Below are 19,127 nucleotides of genomic sequence, written 5' to 3' on the forward strand. Positions count from 1 at the left end.
CAAGAACAGCTGAGTTTTTTCCAGTTCCTGTTGTGGACTTTTACCTTTAGAAATGGTACCCAGAACTTTAGCACTACACAAACTCCCCGGCAAAGAGCAGAGCACTACAGACCAAGAAAGTATGTTTGTTTCCAGAGAAGCCCTGAACAAGAGGGCAAAGCCTTGGCTTCTCCTTGTTCTATCTCAGCCATGGGGATCACATGGGTGGTTTAGCTTTTTCACACATCCTGTCTGCAGATGATCGACTCTGGGGTGTTCATTTGGGGTTATTCATGGGAAAGAATGCAAGTATAGGCTTTGTGGGTAACGAAGATGGATCCACATGGATGCTGCAGGTAGTGGGAGGGACTGAAGGCTGACCTTTATGCAGAGACATCTCTTTTGGGACTCAGCTCCACACTATGGAGGGCATCCAGGAAAAGCAAGGATGCCTAGAAATAAAACTGTTGCCCTACCCCAACCTGCACACCATGAGCTGTGTGTGTGAACCTTAATCTCTTCATAAGATAGATTGGACAGGGCTTCATTCAGTTTAGTACTGGGAACATCTAGCTCCCACATGTGATTTTTTAAAAGGACTACTATTCACAGAAACTTTAATATCCAGGTGTTGTCAGTTCAATGCTGGCTCTAAAGACCTGAGATATTATTTCATGAAGTCTTTTAAGTTACGATAAGAGAGAATTAAACAGCAATGACCCGACTGGCTGTTTGTTTTTTCCATCTGTATTTGTTACATGCTTTATATAGATTTCTAATCCACATTAATTTGGGCTTAAGCTGCAGCTCCTTTGGAAAACCACGTTGATGAATCAAGCTATTGCTCATGGTATGACTTCACTGCAAAAATACAGGCTCACATTTCTATACAAAGCTTTTGGAGACCTTGGGAAGAGCATGATGATCCAAAGATATGGGAAAAGTAATTTCTACTTTTTGTGTGTACGTGTGTCTGCGTGTGTGTGCATGCATATGTGCATGTGTGTGGTCTGAAGTACCCAAACAGTCATCACCTATAAACAAAATTGTCATTCTTTAGTAGATGGAATCTCTGACCTCTCTCTCTCTCTCTCTCTCTCTCTCTCTCTCTCTCTCTCTCTCTCTCTCTCTCTCTCCCCCTAAAAGAAACTTCATCTCTTTTTGTTAGCACACCTTTCTTCACACTGTCAGGAAATTCAGTATTCAGAATTATTTTTTTCTGATCCTTAATTGACTTCTCTATTTTCTATTTGTAAAAAAGAATACACACACAAGACCTGCACATGTCAAGCAGATATGATGTCATCCTTGGTTTAGATTTTTGTCACCTTTCAGTTTGAAAAGAAACAGACTTAAATTTGAAAGGCAAGGAAAACAAAAGAGAAAAGAGGCAAGAACCTAAGCTAAAGTGAAAAATGATAACAACAGCATTGATAAAAATGGAAGAAATAAAACCAACCTTAAAGATAACTGTGATGAGGGGTTTGGTTTACACTTTTTCACCCTTTTTGACTTTCCTAAGATTTTAATCATGTATTTTGGTCAGATCTGTTCTTTACTTCGTTTTCCTCAACTCCTATATCTATCTCATCTACCATCTTCTTTTTAAACCCACTGGGTTCAGTTAGTGCTGCCAGTACTTGTATAGGGCCATTTACTGGAGCATGGCAGCCTCTCAGGAGCAACAGTCTTTCCTGAATATGATGGTAAGACATTATTGCTGAAGACACCACATGATTGAGACTTAGGATATAGAGAAGTCAAGCTGGCAGTGATCTGGATACTTAGTCTTCACTGGCCTGCTCTCATAGTGCTATAAGATTCTATACCAGAGGAGAAAAGTCTTTTCTTGCTGTAAGTTCTGAGTTACAACAACAGCCTGGTGAGATATGCCCAGTGGTCCACACTGGCCTGAATGTTATAGGAATAACAAACCAATTTCTGGTTAGATATAAGACCTTCTCCATAAGATGTAATTCACACCTGATATGTCAATAACACCAAGAACCTGTGGCTAGTTTATCCATAGGTCTTAGTGGAGAACCAGCTATTATTCTGATAAATGGTGAGATAATTTATATTGTTTTTTTGTGTGTCTTATCCATTTAGAAAATATACTGTATAGATACATTTATAAGCATAATATTTGAATTGTTGAACATGTTTTATGGTGACACAAAACATGATATGTTATGTCAACGTATCAATAAGTAACAAGATTGATATTCACTAATAAGAATCTTCTAACAAAGAAAATTTATTTGTTTCCATTGCTGAATTTTACCAAAGTTTTGATGAACTAGCAACCAACGCCTCTCAAACAATATCAACAAATTAAAAGGGAGGGAACCCTGGCAAACTAATTTTACAAAGGATGCATCACCCTGACATCAAAACCAGACAGACATACAGAGAATGGAAAATGTAGACCAGTATTCCTGATGAACATATAGGTAAAAATTCTACATAAAGTCTTTTAAACTGAATCCAACTGTATATCAGAAAGATTATATACTATAAACAAGTGCTTATTCTAAGCATGCACAGATGGTTTAACATAAACACATTGCTTAATATAACCAAGGTAACAGAATCATGAAGCTAAATTATTTCAATACAGTCATCACAAAATTCAACAACCCTCAAAATCACAATTTCTAAGAAAATTATATATAAAATACTGTGTCTGTATAACTATAAACTAGTACAACTACTTTGGAAACCAATGCAAGGCTCCTCAAAACACCAGGCATAGGTCTACCACATGATCTAGCTATACAACGACAGGCATACAGCCAGAGGTCTCTACATATCACCACAGAAATACTTCTGTTCATTGATGCTCTGGTTGCACTAGCTAGGAAATTAAATCAAGATGTATGTCCACTAACTGATAATGAAAATCTGGTTTCTATATACAATGGATTATATTCTCAGCTATAAAGAAAAATAAAATAATTTAAAATAAAAGTTTGAAGGTAAATGGATAAAGCTGGAAAAAAAATGTACAGAACAAGAAAACTCTAGTCCAGAGAGACTAACTCCTCTCTCGTGTATGTAGGTCCTAGATTCAAGCTCTTGTTTGTGTGTTCAGCCTTGAGCACATATGGAAGCTAGAAACAGGCCATGGAAAGGTTCATTAAAAGAAGGGTAGTTGTAGAGTATAGGTGAAATCAAAGTATAGATGTGGAATTCTACTGCGGGCAGAAAGGTTCAAGCAGGTAAAGGAGTGATGGGGTTGAGAAAGAAGGGGTCAGGAAAGGTTAACCAAATGAAGTGTGCCTCAAGAAGTTACTTGGGAATCAAGCCACTGAAACACAGTAAAAGAAGACAGTAAGAGAACACGTGTGGGGGATGTGTTCATCAGGAATACTGGTCTACCTGTGAGAGATGCTTAACTAAACCTTTAAAACTAAAGGTTTAAGCACAATGGGACAGGATGGTAGGGGAGAGGCAGGATAAAGGATGGGCTAATCAAACTAAGAATGAGTGAATATTTTGAAACCTCACTAGTTTGTAAGCTCTAACACTTTTAAGAAGGAATCTGAACAGAGATACCTCACATGAGTGAGCAACGCTGCTACTAGAAGACATGGATGGTTAAATAAAAATTTTAATGCCAGGCAAAAGTTTTTCCCTATGACTTATTGGTCAGTGGTGCTGCAGAGTCATCTAAAACAATACAGGCCATTATCATCGCTCTTGGTTCCTACCACAACTGCATTCTAGGTATAGGACCCTATTGATGAAGATGTTACAAATTTTGATTGCAGATTACATAGAGATAAATCTTAACTAACTAGAAAACCCTGTGTGCTGGTTAGCTTTCACAGTGCTGGGACTGTGCTTGCTGCTGAGGGAGAAAGGGCATTAGTGGTTCTACACAGCACTGGACCCTACATACGGTATATCTCCCAGGACCAAGATGCTCACTGGTGCAAGAGCGGCAAAACTGTTCTTGGTGTGATTAACCACACATGATCTGATTTGAGGCCTGTTCCATAGGAGAAAATTCATGTCTGTTACCACAAACATGAGTAGAACCCAAGGCTAAAGAAGTCACAGCCCAAGGGGGAGAACCTAATTTTGCTAAGTGGACATGTTGTCAAAATGCCTGCTAAATGGTTATGTTTTTATGTATGTGTTGGTGCTTTTTTCAGCACTGGCCAGAGAAACTTCTTATGGCAGTGGGTAGAGATTACTTCAGAGACATTACTATTCATAGTGCTGAGAATTAGTGACTGTGAGAACTCTACCATAGATGTGACATCTATATCAACCCCATCCCCACGGCTGAGGGAACATTTTGGAAGATGGGGCAGAAGGAATACAAGAGCCAGAGTGGTGTGAAATGTTCTCTGGGTATGACAGGCTGTTATACACATGCACTCACAGAAGCTGTGCACGATCAAGCCAGTTAGAAATTACAGCATGGAGTGGGGCTGAAGGTGTCTTCCAAGGCTCCACTCCTAAGAAGCTACTGGTAGTTGATGGCTACAGGAGGAAGGAGGGTCTCCATTCTTTATGAGTGTGACCATTGGTAGGTCCCCCATGTCCCAGTGGATGAACTCATGCCCATGCTTCAGATGTAAGCATCAGTAGTGGACTCTGTGGGTTTGTGTATGTACATAATATGTAAAGAGGACATGGAGTTGGGAAGGAGATGTGCTGAGGTGCATCCAGCAAGAGTTGGAGGGGAGGAGAAGGGAACGAAAGAAATCAAGATACACTGTATATGTGCATAAAATACCCGAAGAAAAAGAAATGGCCTTCCATGCGGTAAAGTGTTGGTGGCCTAAATTAGCATCAGGGCATACTAAGTACATAGTGAATAATGTGAATTGTTCTCAATAATATTGACAGGTCTTAGTGTTATGACAGTGAAATGCTGTAGAAAAATCTCATTAAGTCATGTTTCTTACTGAGTTGGATTATTAAGGTAATAGAAAATAAATGAGGCTTTAAAATTCCTGAATTCCCTTTAAGTAAGCACATTGGTATCCTCATTGTTACAAATTAACTGTTAACACCGATCATGATAAGAACATCCTCTCTCCCTGAAGCTGGGCTTCAGATAAGTGTATCAACAAACCAATCTCATCCTCATTCTTAAAACTGATTTCTAGATATGGATACTTGGACTGCTGAATGTTCATTCATAAATGGGGCAGCTACAGCACATCCCCTCCTCCCAAGACTTGGGGACCATGGTGGGAGAGGGGACATAAAGGTTTGTAAAAGTCAGAGGTGGTAGATAACAACAGGAAAATTGTGTCTTCTGGACACAGAAGTGCAGGTGCCCATGAGAAGTACAGTGCTTGTGACAGCATCCACAAAAGCTGTCTGTGCAAGTATAAACAATACTGAACTCTATATGGAGAGGAGGGGTAGGCATGAAGTTCCACTCCTAGCTAAGGAGATGTGTGCAGAGGATTACCCAATGGCTGAAAGACAGTCAATTTTCTTTCAGAGTGTGGCTCGACCTCCCTCCCATGAAGGCCATATATCCAAGAATGTATGGGTAGTGCAAGATGTACATGATGTAATTTTTTTTTTCTTTTTTCAAGACACTAAGTAGGTTATGTGGGGAGATGGGAGATGGGCCTAGGAAGAATAAAGTGATGGGTAAATAAGATCAAACTTAATTGTACAAAATTCTCAACTAATATGAGAAAAAGTCTGGTTACTTGAATGCATTAATCACAAAATTTAAAACAGAGGCAAACCATTTTGCATTAATAGTAAGTTTTGTGAAGATCTGTGTCTTAAATCAGTGTTTAGAAAAGTAAATCTTTATTTCATGCAACATTGTTCTTTGATTCAGTTCATTTAGTATTTTAAAATTTATCACTTAAAAGTCCTAAATGTTTTGTTTAAATGTTTATAGTGGGCCTATCTTGACATTGTGATCTGAATATGTCTCTTTCTGCAGTATCACTCTGGAAAATAAAAGTGTGTCTCTAACCAGGCTAACTGGGAGAGACATCTGTGAAGACAGTATAATGAACTGCCAGAAGCACTGCGGGCTGAGAAGCACTACAGGCTCCTGCACACTAGAGTTCTGTGCATTCATGAGCATTCTGTAGGAAAACAGAAGGTGAGATTTGTGGAGATCCAGCAAAAATTACATAGCATCCATTTGAAAGTTTGCAAACTCTCAGATCATGCCTGAGTGTGACCACAGCTTTTGATGGCACTTTCTCTGACAGATTTTAGAAGGTGAGGATATTGCACTTATTATCAAACCCAGTAGACTATAGTAACCATGTCTGATTTTTCTGGAATCATCCTTGCTTATAGTTGACTACATTGGAAGTTGAGGAGGTCTGGTAAGTGAGTGTAGTTAAGCTGCAGTATGTAACTGTGAGCATATAAAAACTAGTGGCATTTTTGTGAACTAACAATAAACTTGCAGAAAAAGAACTGCAGAAAACAACCCGATTTACAGCAATGCACATACATGCATGTACCTGTACATAGGCCTAGGAAATTTTGGATAAGGGAGGCTGAGTCTGAGTAAATGGCCCCAGCCCTCTACATCTGACCTTTATAGCAAGAATCTCACTAGGCCTGTCATAACATGCCCAATATCATAACTCGCTGATCACACATCTTCAACACAACTAAATATTATTAACATATTGTATTAGAAGAAAAGTAAGTTATATATCTATATAGATATAGAAGTGTCTGCTCTCCAATACATGTAAGTACCATAGTAGGGATACTTTAGAGGAAAGTCTTTGGTCCAGTTCCTTTTCTGATGACCTAATAAAACATGGACCAAAAGTAACTTGGTTACTTTGGCTTATACTTCCAGGTCATAGTCCATTACAGAGGGAAGTTAGAGCAGGAACGATGGAGGAAGGTTGCTTGCTGGTTCACTTTCAGACTTGTTCACAATCTAGCTTTCTTATACAGCCTAGGATCACCTGCCTAGGGAATGCTACCTCCCACAATGAACTGGGGACTCTAACATCAATTAAATCAAGACAATCCCACAGAGACATGCTCACAGGTGAACATAATCCCAGCAAGTCCTCCATCAAGGCTTTCCTCTCAGATGACTCTAGGTCTAGGCTGTGTCAAGTTGATAATTAAAGCTGACTAGGACAAGCCCCTAATTTTGTGGGGAAATGTCAGGAATTCTACCAGGAGACATGGAGGGAAGGAAATGCAGTGAGAAGGATGACTCACTGCATGAAGACAAGCTGGAATATGAATGAGAAGCAACAGCCCAATGGTATTAGGCGTAAGTAATTCACAGTGCACACTGCTTTTATGTTCTAGCAATGCTGAATACAGAGCTGCCCACCACATACGGGAAAACGTGCTTCTGTAAGACAGCACTGACACAAAGGATCATTTGGAATTAATCCAATTCTAAATCTAATTTAATCTATATTGAAGAAATTATATATTATTGGATATTGTAGAAGCCTATTTTCCCTTATATTATAAAATTAACCTAACATAAATGGATTTCCATCTTTTAAAAGCCATTTAACATGGAATACATCACTTAATCTCTTACAACATGGACAAAGAGCTAAAATAACCACATCTGAAAGAGTTTATTGTTATATCTCAACAGAATGGATAAAAGGCATTTCTGATAAATTTTCAAAAACTTACACTCTTTTTAAATTCCATTCATCAATAAATTATTGTTATAAGTCGTATAAAGTACAAAGAAAATGGAGTTAATTCTAGTTTGTTTTAAAAAGCATCATAAATTTAAGAAAAACTTGTGAAATATCACCAGATTTTACATTATTGAAAAATTAGATATAAAATATCAAGTACTTTTGATATTTATCATGAGCAAGATAATGAAAAGTTAGGAGAAACATTAGAGATGACAAAAAGCCACTGAATTTGGAATTAGATGAGTTCCCATTTCTGCCCTCTATTTAATGGTGTTGTATCTCAGTGGACAGGGCCTGGAAATCACTCTTCACTCAGCAAATATTAGTGTGTGTCTCCTCAGTCAGAGGATGCCGGCAGAAAAGAAAAAAGGTATCCAACACTCTACTAGTCAGGGTTCTCTAAAGGAACAGAATTGATAGAATGAACGGATATATACATCTATATGCTGTCTTAGTTAGGGTTTTAATGCTGTGAACAGACACCATGACCATTGAGGATGAGGGTCTTAAAGCCCACACCCACAGTGACACACCTATTCCAACAAGGCCACACCTCCAAATAGTGCCATTTCCTGAGGCAAGCATATTCAAATCATCACACACACACACAGAGAGAGAGAGAGAGAGAGAGAGAGAGAGGAAGATTTATTAGAATGACTTACAAGCTGTGTTTCAGCTAGTCTAATAAAGACTACCTAACAACAGAGGGTTCAAGAATCCAGAAGGTGTTCAGTCCATGAGGCTGCATGTCTTCACTATAAGCATAATCTCAAAGAAGTAGGCTGAAATGTCAGCAAAGGAATAGACTTGCAAGGGAGAGCTAACAAACAAAAGGAGTAATCTTTCATGTTCCATGTGCTTTATATAGGTCACCATTAGAAGTCGCGGCTCAGATTAAAGGCAAAACTTCCTGCATCAAAAGATCTGGTTGAAAAGTATATCCTCCCACCTAAAAAGATCCAAAGTCAAAGTGGGTCTTCCCACCTCAAATTATTTAATTAAGAAAAAAGACCCTCACATGTGTACCTAGCCTCTTGGGTTTTAGCGAATTCCTGATGTAGTCACATTGGCACCAAGAACAGACATCACAAGTCCACACCTTGTCGAGTTGACACACAATCATATCTTCTTATTCCATGCTTAGTTTCCAAATGAAACAGCAACCAGGTGATAACTACACCTAATATGTGTTCCTTGAGGAACATTCATTTAATTTCTCAAATTTAATATGGTAATCACTGATATTCTCTTCTTTGATGTTATATTACATGATTAAGACATTGAGGAACGAAAATACAAATATCTGTGTTTTTAACACATTTTAACACTTTTAACACACTTAATGCTTTTTGACAAAATATGACAGACACTCTTATGACAATTATAATCCTCATTTCTGCAACTACTCATGTGCCCTTACCTGGTATTTATAATTGTTCTCCTCTACTACCCATTCTGTGTTTCCTCCACTCTCAGCAGGCACCTTAGAAGGTCTTGGCTCTTTTAACGAAGGAGTGACTCATATAATCATTCCTGAAGGGTCTGTGATCTTTGCCATTCTCTCTGGATTAGGTTGCTGTCATTTCCCACTGACTTTAATCACAGGACACGGGAGCCCCAAGATATGCCCTAAAGGATCTCCTATACTTCAGACATAACCTTTATTGCCTCCATTGTGAAGAAGAAATCCAATTCCCTTACTGATTACTGGCTATGGGAGAAATCATATCATATATTTGATGCATATTCAAAGCACGTACTGCCTTCTGGAGAACCCTCAAGGCTGCTGCCACATAACTGGCAATATAACCATGTCTTCAAAAATCATTCCATCTTTCTATTGACCTTCTGCTTCAGGATTGTGGGGAGCATGGCAAGATCAGTGGATCCCATGATTGTGGGCCTGCTGTTGCACTTTTTGGCTGTGAAGTGAGATTCTTGGTGAGAAGCAATATTCTGTGGAATACCATGATGATGGAGAAGGTTTTCTGTAAGGTCACAGACAGTGGTTTTGGCAGAAATATTACATGCAGGAAAACCTATAATCAGAATAAGTATCTACTCCAATAAGGACAAAGCATTATTCTTCCTACTTAGGAGGAGGTCCAATGCAGTCAATCTGCCACCAGTCATTCTAGGGAATGGTGCTCATGTTGGCCTCCACTGTTGGAAGATCTGGAAATCGACAGAAGCTATAACCAGGTTAATCCTGGTGCGTGGCAGTTTACATTGTCAAGCACATGCATAATCTCTGTCTCTGCCACCATGGACACCTTGTTTATTGGCCCATTGGACAATGACATGGATGGCTGGGAGGGGGGGCAGGGGTAGATGACTATCTATAGAATGGGTCATCTTAACAACTTAACTATCCAGTTCCTTCCTGCTCTGCTGAAGTCACCTTTTCATGAACATTTACATGGGACATAATTTTTTTTTTTTACAACATTCACTCATTTACAGAGATCTTTTCATGTATTTCTTCCCTAGATATCTTTCTCATCAATTTTTCTATCTTGCTCTTCCCAAGTCTCCAATGACTGAGCCAATTCACTGGCTATACACCATGAGTCAGTGAACAATTGCACATACGGCCATTTTTCCTTCCATGCAAAATGTATGTCCAACTGTCCAAAGTTCTGCCTGCTATGAAAATTTACCTTCACTGGTATCTTTTAGGGCTGTCCCAGAAAGGATTTGTAATGCTCTCCACTTTTGGGTTGTGCCTGTGTAATGTGCAGAGCCATCAGTAAACCAGGCCATAATCTTCTTTTCCTTAGTCAGCTGATCATAGGGCACAACCTTATAAGGGCATAGATGCATAGTTGTCAGTAATGGGAGTAGAAGCCATAGGCATTTGGGTAACTTCTTTGGGTAACTTTCTTGTGCCTTCAGGACCTGGTCAGCCCAGTTTGTGTATATACCACTTCCATTTGGTAATAGATTGCTGCTGTGCGTGTACTACTAAGTGACTTGGCACATGATGGGCGGCTCAGGTTGCCGGACAACTTGGTGGCCCATTGTTAAATGTTCATTCTCCACTAAGACCCAGCAGCAGGCTGAGAGTTGTCTTTCAAAAGAATAGTTGTCTGCAGATGATAGTAGAGTCTTGCTCTGAAATTCCAAAGGTCACTTCTTTGACTTATCTATAGGGGCTTTTCAGAGGCTCCAAACAGCATCCCTATCTGCCACTGAAACCTCAAGTACTATCAGGTCTGCCGGGTCATGTGGTCCAAGTGGTACAGCAGCCTGCATAAGGGTCTGGACCTGTTGAAGAGACTTCTGTTCTAGATTCCATACAAAGCTAGCAGCTTTTCGAGTCTCTTGGTTTATGGGCTGGAATAACACACCCAAGTGAGAAATGTGCTGTCTCTAAGTCTGAATAGGTTGACTAAACATTTCTTTCCTAATGGTGGGAGGAGCCAGATGCATCTAAATGGTTACTTCCTGTTCACTTGGTCCAATCAGCATAACAACATCAATATAGTAGAGCAATGTAATAATTTTTTTGGAATAGACATACAATCAAGACTGTTTTGAAATAAGTTATGACACAGGGATGTAGAGTTAAAATATCCTTGATGTAAAACTGTTAATGTATTCTAATGGCCTTGGCAACTGAAAGTAAATTTCTTCTGGTGATCTTTATGTGTGGGACAATGGACTGTGCCAGGAAACTTAATAAAGTTGAATAAATCTGAGACCCAGCACCCAGGAACCCACCTGAGACAGTAGGTGACTCTCTGCTCCCTATTAGATTCTTGGCCTGGAACAAGTGACCCCATTCCCCATGTCAGTCACATATCCCAGAATAGAGTTCTTTATGTTAATGAGGTATCTAGAGGCCCTGAGGGTTTAGCCAAAAAGTGTCCCTTCTCAGACATTTCTCTCTGCAAAAGGTATTTAATCTCTGGTCCACCCTGAAAAGGTGGTATGTACCCATTTTCCAGGATGAACAGTTAATAAATGGTATGGGTAAAGATGGACTGTCTTTCATTAAGAGCTGTGGGGAGCGTGGAGAAAGAATTCAACTACAGAGTCATAGCCTAAGTCTCCTGCAGAAGGTCTCTCTGGGCTCCCAGACAACTGCCACCAAGCTAAGGACAATGAGCTAAGCTGGTTTCAATTCCCCTGGCCCCGGGCTCACCATCATCCTCAGCCTGCAGGCCCCCAACTCTGTTTCCAACTTTATGTAACCCAGCAGCACCTGGTTGTCCAGGAGTTTGGGAGTCCCCAATCCCTAGCTCATCATGACTGGCCCATGGACCCCCATCCTTCATTCCTGACTCCTCTGTTCATTTTCCAGCAGCAACTAGATGCCTGGGAGTCAGGGAACCCCAGCTTTGGCCTACCACAACCTAGGCTGTGTTTTCCCACCCACTGAATGGTGCTCCTTGCTTCCCTAAAGCCCAGCACCCAAAGACAGTGGTGCAGGGTAAATGCAGACTAGCTCCCTGTGTTTTGCCTGCCTAGAGGTGTTTCTCACTCCCCAGCAGTGGGGTGGAATGCAGACACACAACTGGCATCCAACATGAGGCATACCCAACTGACACATACCCCAGCTATTGACCCACAGAAACCCACATCAAACTCCAGATTAAACAAAGATCTTGAATAACCCCCTGGCTCTAGTTCCAAAGACCCAGGCTTTCCCCTCCAAAGATAGCCACTCTGTCTTCCCTTCAGGCTCCCACCACTTTCTGCTCCGTGCTCCCCCACCCCTTTGACTTTAAACAGCACTCTCTAGATCTTATTTATGACCCAACTCCCTCAGCATCACTCTTTTAACCCTCTCTACTCTCAGAGAGGCAGTGGAGCCCAGCTACCAAAAAAGATGGCTATGTAGGCTTTTCTCCTCCCCCTCACTTTCTTGCTCCCTGTTGCAGCCTTGGCTAGCCTCTGCTCTCCACTTTTTTCAACCCCCCCATCTCCCCCCCCTCCACCCCCCCTCCCACTCCCTGCACAGCTAGCTTCAGGTGCTGCCTCTCACCCTCCCTGGCCTCTCACCCTCCCCACTACCTTAATCCAATGCCCCCACCCCACTCCCCACCCCCACCCCCAGCCCTGCCAATAAGGTGCCACCAAGTCCCTATCCTTCTCTTTCTGCTTTGCTTTGCTTTTTCAGCATATGCCTTCTAACAATTCCAACCAAGAAAAAACAAGCAGGGGCAAAAGGGACCTGCCTGCCAGAACAGACAGTCACAGCAGCAGTGTGACAGAGCAGGCCCTTCCCCACCTAGGCAAAAAGAGCCCAAGAGCCGCCTAGATAAGATCTAGAAAAAAAAAAAACAAAAACAAAAACACAAACCAAACAACAAACAAACAAAAAACAACAACAACAAAAAAACAACCTAAAACCTGTAACCTAAAGTTTCATGCCTCTTTATTTAAATGTTTATTTTTTTTCCCTTTTAATCTAAAATTGTCCTAAAAATATTCAATTTTTTTCTAATCTAAAATTGTCCTAAAGTTTTTCAATTTATTCAAAATTTCTTTCAAAGTTCAAAAATCATATTTAATCTACTCCCAAGGGTCAAACCAACTACACCGACAACCATTATTTAATCCTTAATTAACAACCAGTTTCCTGTTACACACAAGTTGCTACTGCCTATCCCAGATACTTAATTAACATGGGATTTTCTTCCTTAGCCATCCAAAACAGATAAATCCTCAACCCTTCCCTCTACTTCCCTTAATACAACACAAGATGCCTTCCAGGGCTAAATTTCTCAAACACCCTTGCTTTTTTTCAAGGACCATAACAACAGACCACAATGTGCTCCCATGTCCCAAGAAAAAAAGGCAGTTGCTAGATCAATAGCTGTCTACCATGTACCAGGAGATACGTTCATCTTCTCTGCAGCTGGTCTTTGACTACTTCCTGAGTTCCTTCTTCCACCCTTCTCTCCCCTTTTCCTACCCTTTCACCCACCTAACACTAGATATGGAGAGTGGGAGGGGGGCAGGGAGGAAAGGGGGTGACATCTTTCTTATTCACTTTACATCCCCATCTCTGTCCTCTCTCCCAGTTTTCCCCTTCCATAGTCCCCCCTCATCCCTCAACCCCTTCTCCTCTGAGAGTGTGGTGCCCCCCACCTTGGTTAGTCTCCCACCCGGGTACATCAAGTCTCTGCAGGGCTAGTCACTTTTCTCACTGAGACCAGACACTACAGCCGATTCAGGGAAAGGGATTCCACAGACAGGCTTTAAGGACAGTCTCCACTCAGTTGTTGGGGAAACCACATGAAGACAGAGGTGCACATCTACTATATAGGCCTAGGTCTAACTATGGTTATGGTGGATCAGTCTCTGAGAGCCTAAGTGTCCAGGCTGGTTTATTCTGTTGGTTTTCCTGTTGAATTCCTATCCCCATATAGGCCCTCAATCTTTCCCTCAATTCTTCCATAAAAGTCCCCAAGCTCCATCCAATGTTTGGCTGTCTCTGCATCTGAGTCACCTGCTGGGTGGAGCCTCCCAGAGCACAGCCATGCTAGGCTCCTGTGCAAGCCTAACAGAGTGTCATTAATAATGTCAGGGATGTTTGCCCATGGCATGGGTTGGGTCATTTATTGCTTGGCCATTCCCTCAGTCTCTGCTTCATCCCCTGTGCCTGATTTCTTGTAGGCAAGATAAATTTGGGGTCAAAAGTTTATTATGGGTGGGTTGATGTCCCTATCATTCCACTGGGGCTCCTTCCACTGCTGTGAATCTCACCTAATGTCACCCCCATTGATTCTGGGTTACCACACTCTGAATGGTATTCTCAAGTTCTATCCATTTGTCCGTAAAACTCATGATGTCTTTGTTTTTAATAGCTGAACAGTATTCCATTGTGAAAATGTATCATACTTTATCTATTCTTCAGTAGAAGGATGTCTAGGTTGTTTCCAGTTTCTGACTATTACAAATAAAGCTTCTATGAACAGAGTTGAGCAAGTGTTCCTCTGGTATAGTGGGGCATCTTTTGGTTATATTCCCAGGAGTGGTATAGACGAGTCTTGAGGTAGAACTATTCCCAGTTGTCTGAGAAAGCACCACATTGATTTCCAAAATAGTTGTACGATTTTGCAACCCCACTAACAATGGAGGAATGCCCCCCTTGATTCACATCCTAGTCAGCATGTGCTGTCACTTGAGTTTTTTATCTTAGCCATTCTGACAGGTGTCAGAATTTCAGAGTCATTTTGATTTGCATTTCCCTGATGACGAAGGACCTTGAACACTTCTTTAAGTGCTTCTTGGCCATTTGAGATTCCTCTGCTGAGAATTCTCTGTTTAGCTCTGTACCTCATTTTTTAACTGGGTTGTTTGGGTTGCTGGTGTCTAACTTCTTGAGTTCTTCATAAATTTGGGATATTAGCCCTCTGTCAGACATAGGGTTGGTGAAGATGTTTTCCAATCCATAGGTTGCCCCTTTGTCCTACTGACATTGTCCTTTGTCGTACAGAAGCTTTTCCATTTCATGAGGTGCCGTTCTGTTCGGGAAGTTTTCTCCTGTACCAGTGAGTTCAAGGATATTCATCACTTTTTCTTCTACTAGATTTAGTGTGTTTGGTTTTACCTTGATGTCTTTGATCCACTAGGAATTGAGTTTCATGCAGGATTATAAATACATGTCTATGTGCACTCCTCTACTTGCAGGCAAACAGACCAGCACCATTTGCTGAGGATGCTTTTGTTTTTTCTATTGTATGGCTTTGCTTTCTTTGTCAGAAAATCAATTCTCCATAGGTGTGTGAATTTATTTCAGGGTTTTTGATTTGATTTCATTAATCAATTTGTCTGTTCCTATACCAATAACCATGCAGTTGTTATCACCATTGCTCTGTAGTACAGCTCGAGATCAGAGAGGGTGATTTCTCCAGAAGTTCTTTATTTCTTCCAGGTTACTTTAGATATCTTGGTTGTCATTGTTGTTGTTGTTGGTTTTCCATATGAAGTTGAGAATTGCTCTGTCAAGGTCTATAAGGAATTGTGTTGGAATTTTGATGAGAAATGCATAGAATTTGTAGATTGCCTTTGGTAAGATGGCCATTCTCACTGTTGATCCTAGCTATCCATGAACATGGGAGATCTTCCCATCTTCTGATATCTTCCTCAATTTCTTTCTTCAGTGACTTGAAGTTCTTGTCATAAAGGTCTTTTGCTTGCTTGGGTACAGTTATGCCAAGATAGTTTTATATTATTTATGGCTATTGTAAAGGACATTGTTTCCCTAATTTCTTTCTCAGCCTGTTTATCATTCATATAAAGGAAGACTACTGATTTTTTTTTAAGTTAATTTTGTATTCAGCCACTTTGCAAAAGGTATTTATTAGTTGTAGGAGTTCTCTGGTAGAATTTTGGGGGTTGCTTATGTATAAATCATATCATCACAAATAGCAATACTTTGACTTCTTTTTTTCTGATTTGTATCCCCTTGATCTCTTTTAGTTGTCTTATTGTTCTAGCTGGAACTTCAAGTACTATGTTGAATGAATAGCGAGAGAGAGAGTCAGCCGGCAGCCTAGTCTTGTCTCTGATTTTAATGAAACTTTTTAAAGTTTCTATCTCTTTAATTTGATGTTGGCTATTGGCTTGTTGTATATTGCTTTTATTATGTTTCAGTATGTGCCTTGTCTCCCTGACCTCTCTAAGACTTTTAACATGAAGGGATGTTGAATTTTGTCAAAGGCTTTTTCTGCATCTAATGAGATGATCATATAACTTTTTACTTTCTGTTTATATGTTGGATTACATTGACAGATTTTCATATATTGAACCATCCCTTTATCCCTGGGAAGAAGCCTACTTGGTCATTGTGGATAATGTTTTTGATGTGTTCCTGGATTCAGTTTGTGAGTATTTTACTGAGTATTTTTGCATCAATGTTAATTAAAGAAATGGGTCTGAAATTGTTGAGTCGTTGTGTGGTTTAGGTATCAGGGTGACTGTGGCTTCATAGAATAAGTTTGGCAGCATTCCTTCTGCTTCTATTTTGTGGAATAGTTTGAAGACCATTGGTATTACCTCTTCTTTGAAGGTCTGGTAAAATTATGCAGTAAAACCATCTGGCCCAGGACTTTTATGGGTGGGGAGCCTTTTAATGACTGCTTCTATTTCCTTATGAGTTATAGGGCTGCTTAAATAGTTTACCTGATCTTGATTTAACTTTGGTAAGTGGTGTATCTCTCTAGAAAACCATCTATTTCATTAAGATTTTCCAAAGTTGTAGAATACAGGCTTTTGAAGTAAGACCTAATGAGTCTTTTATGTCCTCATTGTTTCTTGTTATGTCTCCCTTTTCGTTTGTGATTTTGTTTATTTGGATACTGTCTATCAGTCTTTTGTTTGGTTTGGCTAAGAATTTGTCTGCCTTGTTGATTTAATCAGATAACCAGCTCTTAATTTAGTTGATTTTTAAAATTGTTTTATTTTTTTCTAACTGATTGATTTCAGCCCTGATTTTGATTGTTTACTGCCTTTTACTCCTCTTCAGTGTGTTTGCTTCCTCTTCTTCTTCTTTCCTAGAGCATTGAGGTGTACTTTTAAATTGCTGGTATGGGAACTTTCTAATTTCTTTATGGGGGCACTTAGAACCTTCCTCTTAGCACTGCTTTTATTGAGTCCCATAAATTTCGGTGTGTTGTGCCTTCATTTTCATTAAATTCTAGAAAGTCTTTAATTTCTTTCTTTATTTCTTCCCTGACACAGGAATCGAGAGTTGTTTTCTGGTGTGTTTGTTGTTATTAAAGTCCAGCTTTAATCCATGGTAGTCTGATAAGATATAAGGGGTTATTTCAATGTTCTTGTACCTCTTGAGTCTTGCTTTGTGATTAACTACATGGCCAATTTTAGAGAAGGATCCATGAGGTATTAAGAAGAATATATATATATATTTGTTTTGGTAAAATATTCTGTAGATGTTTATTAGGTCCATTTGATCCACAAAGTTGGTTAGTTTCATTATTTCTCTGTTTAGTTTTTGTATGGATAAGCTATTAATTGGTAAGACTGGGATTTTGAAATCTTCCACTATTAATGTGTGGGGTTCAATGTGCAATTTAAGTTTTAGCAATTTTTCTTTTACAAATGTGGATATTTTTGTGTTTGGAGCATAGATGTTCAGAATTTAAATATCATCATGGTAGATTTTTTCTTTGATGAGTATGAAGTGTCCTTCCCTGTCTCTTTTTGATTGAAAGTCTATTTTATTAGATATTAGAATGACTACTCCAGCTTGCATCTTGGGTCCATTTGCTTGGAAAGCTTTTTTTCCAGCCCTTTACTCTGAGGTAATGTTTACATTTGTTGCTGAGGTGTGTTTATTGTATTTAGCAGAACAATAAATCTTCTTTTCATATCCATTCTGTTAGCCTGTGTCTTTTTATTGAGGAATTGAGTACTTTGATATTGAGAGATATTAATGACCAGTGATTGTTACTTCCTGTATTTGGATGTTGGTAGTGTTTGTGTGTGTGTGTGTGTGTGTGTGTGTGTGTGTGTGTGTGTGTGTGGTGTGTGTTTCCCTTGTTTTTGCTGATATGGAATTACTTATTTTCTGTGTTTTCTTGATGTAGTTATCTTCCTTGGGTTGGAGTTTTCCTTCTAGTATTTTCTGTCAGGCTAGATTTATGTATAGATATTGTTTAAATTTGGATTTGTCTTAAAATATCTTGTTTTTCCATCTATGGTTATTGAGGGTTTTGCTAGATAGTCTAGGTTGTCCTCTCTCTCTCTCTCTCTCTCTCTCTCTCTCTCTCTCTCTCTCTCTCTCTTTCTCTCTCTTTCTGTGTGTGTGTTTAGAGTGTTTAGAGGTTTTTAAGATATCTTTTTTGGTCTTTTTAGCTTTTAGAATCTCTGTTGAGAAGTTGAGTGTAATTCTGACAGGTCTTCCTTTGTATGTTACCTGGCCTTTTCCCCTTGCAGCTTTTAATATTTTGTCTTTGTTCTATAGATTTTGTGTTTTGATTATTATGTGATGGGAGTATTTTCTTTTTCTGGTCCAATCTAATTGGTGTTCTATACACCTCTTTTATGTTTTGTATGTTTATTGGCATCTCTTTCTTTAGGTTGGGAAATTTTTCTATGATTTTGTTGAGAATATTTTCTGGGCCTTGGAGCTGGGACTCTTCATCTTCTTCTATTCCTATTATTCTTAAGTTAGGTCTTTTCATGGTATCCCAGATTTCCTGGATGTTTTGTGTCAGAAATTTTTTACATGTAACATTTTCTTTGACTTATGTATCAATTTCTTCTATTGTGTGTCTGAAAATGAAGAGTTACAGTGAATTAGAATATAGACATCCTGTAGAATGCCTGCCTCTCTTGATTGCCACTTGACCACTACTTTTATGCAGTCACACCTTTCCAATACTCTGCATTTATCCATCAAGACTAGCATAAAATTTTTCAAGTCTTCTATTTGCTTGAGACAACTCAGAAAGCTCTACATTAGGTAAAATTATGTTAAACAAACTTGCTTGCTTTTCTTTCTTTTTAATTGTCTTTTGTTAT

The sequence above is a fragment of the Arvicanthis niloticus genome, chromosome 15 (genome assembly GCF_011762505.2).
Source record: "Arvicanthis niloticus isolate mArvNil1 chromosome 15, mArvNil1.pat.X, whole genome shotgun sequence".
NCBI classification, from domain to species: Eukaryota; Metazoa; Chordata; class Mammalia; order Rodentia; family Muridae; genus Arvicanthis; species Arvicanthis niloticus.